This window comes from Ceratotherium simum, chromosome 21 (assembly GCF_057802395.1).
Source record: "Ceratotherium simum simum isolate JZ-2026a chromosome 21, ASM5780239v1, whole genome shotgun sequence".
NCBI lineage: Eukaryota > Metazoa > Chordata > Mammalia > Perissodactyla > Rhinocerotidae > Ceratotherium > Ceratotherium simum.
Genome location: NC_141920.1, coordinates 29366700 through 29374159, shown reverse-complemented (window position 1 = coordinate 29374159; position 7460 = coordinate 29366700).

Sequence of the window (7460 nt, the reverse complement as noted above, 5' to 3'; positions counted from 1 at the left end):
GCTTCGCTTCACAGTCATTCTCTGCCCTGCTGAGTTCTGACTTGTGGCAACTTAGGCAGTGGGCCCAACCTGGTAAAGACCCTCCCCCATAAGTGTGCTTCCTGTGCAAGTGGGAGAGGAGGATCGCCGGGGGCTTGGATGGAAGCCTTCCCACCTCCCCATTAAATGAACCACTGGCTTAGAATCAACACTCAGAATCTCCTGGTTTTGAATCATAACGTGCCTCAATCCTCTTCCCAAGCAGTCATCACCAATCACTTTCTCTTCCCTGCCTCATGCCCTGCGACAAGCCAGGAACCAACACTGCTTCTACCCAGAGCTGGAGAAGAGCTTAGGGTTGCAACCTGGACCCATCCTGAGAGAGGGACTTGGCTTGGTGCTTCCAGTCCCAAACTGGCAGGGGCCTGCCAGGGCTGAGCATCTGCCGCAGCTCGTCCTCCAGCAGGTGGAGGTAAACTGGAAACTAAGTGCAGGTGGGGAAAAACTTTGTAAATAATTGCCACATTGACCATTAAAAACCAGAATGAGGGCAATGGAGTTTTGTACTTTCTAATGGGTTGCTTTGAAGAAAACGCAGCAGCCATTGTAAGTGCTTCAATGCCTCACAAGGGTCCCATTTTACAGTGCAAAACCTGAAGCCCACCTCACACAGCTGGTAAGTGGTGAGGTGCCGGCTGTCTGCTTCCAATGCTGCTGGTCTTAACCACCATGCCGCTCTATATATACGCACTTCATACCCTAACCCCCTCCCACCCTCCTGCACGGTTCCTGCGTAGGTTCATTAGTACACACCGGAAGAGATCATACAAACACCACTTACAACCTGCATCATCTGGAAGAGTTTGCAAGGCCTCTGGATTCCCACCCGGCCCTGGGAGCGAGGCAGCCGATCCAACTTGCAGCTGCCACAGTCAGACCAGCCGGGTGTCTGGCCCAAGGTCAGAGGGATTGCCAGCCACAGAGCCAGCGATCACACTGGTCTGGATCCGGGCTGGATGAGGATGTTTTCAGCCCTAGTTTTCTGTTCTGCGGGGCCCAGATGGAAAGTTCCATCCACCCGGATAGGCTTTCACCGGTTTAAAAAGAAAGAAAAAAAGGATACTCGACAGCCACTGGTCCTGGGGCTTCTGAAGTCAGGGCCATTGTTCTCAGCTGAGGCATTTTGTTCATCTGGGAGGGCACTGGATCATCCCAAAAATTGGTTGGCAAGTAAGGGAACCTGGCATTAAATGGGCCAGGTCAAGGATATATTGCAACACATGGCACGTGTCCTGATAGATATGCAAAATTTCATCACTAAGTGAAAAACGCAAGTTGGCTCATGACGATACCCTTTCTAACAAATTCAGTTTAAACTAGTCTACTGTGGGACATGTGTATTGATTCTGTTTGGTCTTGTAAACCACACCATGCCAAACAACCCTGGAGGTACGGTTTGGGGTACATCTGGTTGCTCCCTCAGGAGATGGAAGAAAGGGAGGAGGTAGGCCTGTGGGGTGAGAGCTGGGCATGTCTTTATGGCTTTGGGTGGTGGTGTCAAAGTGCCCCCCAGAGCAGCAGCGCTCCTCTCCTTGCCCACCAGCAGTACAGAGTGTGCCCGCCCCCTCCAGGAACTCCTTAAAGCTGCCTTTGGGCTCCTTGGAGGGAAGCAGCCACTGCTTGCTGCTCCCTCTGTCCTAACCACTAGCACTTTCAGAGGGAACTGCTGTCGGGGCTTTTCCCTCCCAAGGCCAAATAAAAGGTCTTCCTTCTTTAAAATGGGTTTTGCTCCTCTGTCGGGCTGTAGCTGTGGCCTCCCATCCCCCCTCTTCCAGGTCCCCTCTCTTCTCACGCCAGGGCAGAGAAGCAGAAAACACATTGTTGACCTCTAGTGTCCACCCTGGGTCCTGGGCTGAGCAAGCTCCTGCGCTGTGTGACTGCCTCTCTCCCCAGTGACCTCACGCCTCACTTCACATGCAGTCCATCAGCAAGTCCTCTAGGCTTTGCCACAGATGGATCCCAAATCCAGCCTCTTGTCATCCCTCCCCTGCGATCTCCCGGGCCCAACCTCCATCATCTCTCTCAGTGACAACTGCGGTGACCTCTTCATTGGTCCCCTGCTTCTGCCCTTGCCCCATTAGTCTGTTCACACAGCCACCACATCCATCACTCCCTTTAAAGCCCTCAGGAGCTCCTCGTTAGCCCTGGAAACTTCTCACTGAGGCCTGAAGAGCCCCGCAGGGCCCAGCCTCTGCCCATCACTCTCTGTCCCTTTGTTCTGCTTTGTTTTCCTTCTTATCCTGTCTCCATCTGGTGCATTATACATTCGATTTCCCTATTTGTTTCCCTCACCCCTACACTAGATTATAAGCTCCATGAAGGCAGGGGTTTTTGTGTTCTTCACTCTTACATCCTGAGCTCTGGGTACAGTGCCTGACACATAGTAGGTCCTCAACAGATACCTGGTCGGATGAAATGGAGATAAAACCTCCCTATCTAAAGGATGAAGACTGATGGTCAGAGTGCCCCATGTGGTAGGTGCTTAGGTAACTGCCGTCCCTCCCTTCCTCCCAAAGCAGGTTCTCCTCCAGCCACAGGGGGGCATCATTCTAAAGGGCACCCTTTAGAATGCCAAAGGCACTTATCAAAGGCACTAAGAAGGTGGAGCTAAAAACAGGAGTATATATGGGGAGAGGAAGAGCAGGGTGTGAAGGGAATCCCTCCCAGCACTGCTCCTGCCCTGCCTGGGCTGGACTAGGACCTTTATTCACGGCCAGTTACCCTCCCTATTGAGCACCTGAGACCCTCAATGCCAGGACCAGGTCTTTACTTGCTACTGATGATAGCAGTGCTGTGTTATGTGAGCACTACGTTTGTGTCAGGCCCTGTACATACCTTACCTCATGTAGTTTGACATCAACCCAAACATACTGTGGTTAGCCCATTTTATATAAGGAGGAAGACACTGCGGCTTAGCCTGGTAAAGGGATTTGCCTGAAGTCACACGTCAAGTAAAAGGCAGAACCAAGATTTGAATCCCCCACTGCCTGACTCCAAAGCCACAGCCCTTTACCACCACCCTCTTATTGCTGTGAAAAAGGCCCAAGGACAGAGGCAGGAGGGATGACTGGGACAGGTGGGAAGTGGGGCAGGGGAAAATCAGGGAGGGCTTCTCAGAAGAGGATACTCGAGCTGGGTTGTGGATGATCAAGGGTTGGTTCTTTGACAAAGAGGCAAAAAGTTTTTCCTTCCTCAAGAGACAAACCCAAAGGATGTGTGAAGGTGTGCAGCAGGCAGATCTGGCTTTGAACTTAGGTTCTGTCTTTTACTAGGTATGACCTTGGACAAGTCACCTAACCTCTGGGCTCTGAGAGGGAGCCACTGCCAAGGACAGCATCTTGTCCCCTACAGAGGGACAAAAAGCCCGCTCAGACTTGTGGGTCTGGAGACAGCCCATGAAACCAACACTGCACCCCAGAGGCCTGTGTTCAAGCCCTTCCTTCTCGACTCAGCTCTCTCTGCTCTGCAGTTTTCCTATCTGTGAAATGGGCTCTTGGCAGGATTAAAGGAATCCACACACATAATACTCTTAGCCAAGTGACCAGTATTGTTAGTAACACTGTTTCCTAAACGTTTGAGTTCCTGTGTCCCTGGATCAGCCAGTACTGTTGGTTTAGACAACCACACTCCAGCCTCCAGGGTGGATTTGGGACCCCTGAACTCCCCGCAGTTGATGGGGTTTATCAGAAGATTTCAGACTGATAAGGTAGCAGGTCAGCGTGGGTGACCCTTGGACCCTCTCTATTTTCTTCCCCAAATTCTGGGTGATTTTCACCCAGGAACCTAGAGATCGAGGCTGAAATCAGCTGAGACACAGAAGGCTCTTACCAGGTTTATCAATGATCCTTCGACTCCAAGGAGATGGGACAGCTTCCCCTCCAGCCAGGCCAGACAGGTCCCAAAATCCCCAGTGGTGGCCAGAATTCCAGGGAGACTTTGGCCATCTGAACACTCTCAGCTCACTAGCCAAATAACAGAGATCTGAAGTGGAGTGGGGAGAAGTCCCTGGGGGCAAGAGTTATCACAAGGGCCTGACAATGACCTAAACCAAGTCCTTGAAGCCCCAAGGGCACAGGTAGAAGTGACCAAGAAACAAGTGCTCCGGGCCCTGAGCTGGACCTGGATTTGATGCTTACCCCACCGCTTATTGGCTGTGTGTTGTGGAGATCAAAATTGGCCACCTCAAAATATGTCTTTTTACCTTAATTATTTTCTCTGAAAACATGCAGCCTTCCCCCAAACTGCCTAAAGAATTTAACATGGAAGGCCTGTTCCAGGAAGGAACCACCACCATATGATAACTGTAGTATAATGTAAAGTAGGTGCGATAAGACAGACACCAACAAGCCCATCTTATCAAAAATTCTGTCTCCGGCCACATTCTCTATAGGTGGCCCTGTAAAGAGTCACCTGACAAACATTTGCATTTCCATCTCCATGTGAATTGTCTTATTCCCCTCTGAAATCCCGAACCACTTCCCCAACATCCTCCTTAACTTGAGCTGAAAAATACTTAAGCAAGCAACTTAGTCAGAATGATGAGGTCCTCAGTTTGTATTTTCTGAGTTTCTCCCATGTATACACGTTATAAAGCTTTGTTTGATTTTCTCCTGCTATTTGGTCTCATGAGTCAGTTTAATTTGTGGCCCAGCCGGAAAGGACCCAGAGTGGGTAGAGGATAGTCTTCCTCCCCTTCAGTGTCCTTGGACCAGCTGCTCCCCTCTCTGAGCCTTAATGTCCTCATTTTTTTTATTTTTTATTTTTTTTTGAGGAAGATTGGCTCTGAGCTAACATCTATTGCCAATCTTACTCTTTTTTTCTGTTTTCTGCCCAAAGCCCCCAGTACATAGTTGTAGGTCCTTCTAGTTCTTTCATGTGGGACGCTGCCTCAGCATGGCTTGATGAGCGGTGAGTAGTCCACACCCAGGATCCAAACCGGCGAACCCCAGGCCGCCAAAGCAGAACACACGAACTTAACCACCGTGCCACTGGGCTGGCCCCAATGTCCTGATTTCTAAAGGAAGATAGTAATTATATCTGCCTCAGAGGGTTACTGGGAAAATTAACTCAAATAATCCATACAGGTTCACACTCGAGCATTCAGCATTAGTTGTTGTTACCTGATCAGGGAGGGAAGTAGATAGGCTGTGAACTCAGACCAATGAGCTTGCTAACAGCCCTTGGCTTCGCCAGGGGCAGCTGAGATCTTGAGCACAAGGAAATGCATTTTCTAAAATCCAGGTCTCTTGCAGATTTAGAAAAGGAAAACAAGTGAGAGAAACGTAGTCTGTGGTGTCCTGATATCAGTCAGCGAGGGTTGGTGAGCACTTGCTTGGTGCCAGGACCAAGGGTCCATGGTGAACCACCAGGCTCCTGCAGGGTCGCACCTGTGTACAGTCTGCAGGGAGAGGGACAGTAACTAAAGGATGGCGAGGGGCAAGATGGACTCTCGGAGCTTCTCACAGGTGAACATGGCCTGTCAGGGACCCAGGGACCCTTCCTCGAAGAGGGGACTTTGGAGCCAAGGACTGGATATTGGGCAGGAATCAGCCAAGAGGTCAGAGAGCAGGTGAAGAATGTTCCGGGAGGAGGGAGCAAAAGGTGCAAAGGCCAGGAAGTGAGAGAGAGTGTGGTGCGTTCTGGGAGCTGAGTGAGGCAGGCGTGCGTGCATGAATCAGTCTTTGTAATCTAAGAAGATTCCAAATGAATTTAAATGTCCATCAACCCCGATGGTTAAGTAAATTATGGTGACTCACATAGTGGATACAATACAGCCTTTTATAAAGATTGAGTTCTCAATGCGTGAAAATGGATGTTCTCCAAGACACCTGATAAGTCATTTCCAGGAATAGGGCTTACCGTGTGCCAGGCACTGTTCTAAGCACTTTATAAATATCCACTTCATGATCTTCACACCAACCCCATTGGGGAGACAGGAGAGAGAAACATGGTATGGGTGACTTGCCCAAGGTCACACAGCTAGTAGGTGGAGGAGGCAGGATGTGAACTTGAGGACCTGGTTCCAGAATCTGTGCTGGACCGTTTTCCCTCCCTCCCTGGGAACGTGTAATTTGCTTCTGGAGGGGAAGCAAAACTTTACCTCGACCTGTCTTAGGTTTTCAACTGGGACTCTAACAAAATGTTAGATTAACAAGAGAAAAACAGTTTATTAGTGCATGCACCACACATCACGCGGGAGAAACCTAACGAAAAGTAACTCAAAATGGCAGCTTAGAATTTCAACAAAGAGCAATGAATTCATAAAGAAATGACAAGACAAAGGAAAGCAGTTTAGGCTTCCAAGGGTGGAAAGGTAAATAGATGGGAGGGAACAAATGGAGTAAGGTTTATTTACAGATTCCCATGGTGTCATCTCTGGGCTGATAAGTCTGTCTCCAGTAAAAGAGGAATTTACGTCTTGCCTTTAGGAAGAAAAGGGGGAGCTTTTTCTAGGTTTGCTGTTTCTTAATTGCCTTCGGCTCAAAATAATTTTTATGTCCAAGAGGCATATTTTGGGATGACATATTTTGCTTTCCTTCACTTCCATCCCTATAAAATAAAATGTTTATAAATATGTTTTGTTGTATCTATATAGACCCCCCCCAACTCTGGAAAGACACGCCAAATGGTAATCATGGTTGTGGGGAGAGGGGTCACCTGGGTGGCTGAGAGACAGAGTGGGAGGGGGACTTATTTTACACTGCCTATTTTTTTTTACTTTAGAATTTTGAACAATGCACTTTTAATGCCCATTAAAAATTACGCTAGCTGGAGGAAGAGAATGGATTGGTAACAAACACACTGTGGATGGGACTATAAATTGTTAGGACCACGTTGGAAAACAAATTCTCCTCGGTGTATACCCAAGAGAAATGAGTGCATACGTCCAAAAAAGGCGTTTCAATAGCTCCAACCTGGAAACAACCTATGTTCCCATTCACGATAGCATATATAAATAGATGTGGTGTGTTTATGCCATGGAATACTATGCAGCCATGCAAATGAACAGACAACTGCTACATGCAAACATACTGATGAATTTCACAAACACAAAGTTAAAGTGATTCAGACACAAAAGAGCACATACCACATGATTCCATTTATATAAAACTAATCTGTGGTGTCAGAAGTCAGGATCAAGGGTACCCCTGGAAAGAGAAAAGGAGCTAAGGAAGGGCCCAAGAGGACTTCGTGGGGGCTGGTCATATGCTGTTGCTTGGTTTGGGTGATGGTTTCTCAAGTGTGTTCAGTTTGTGAAAATTCACTGAGATGCACACTTTTGATGTTGCAGTTATCTATATGTATGTTCCACATGAATAAAAGGCTTAAAAATGAAAAAGAGAGAAGCCGGGAGGTGTTTGCAATTGTCAAGGTGAGAGATGAGAGAGCTCATGGAAGCTGGCCTGGGGAGCTGGCAGTGG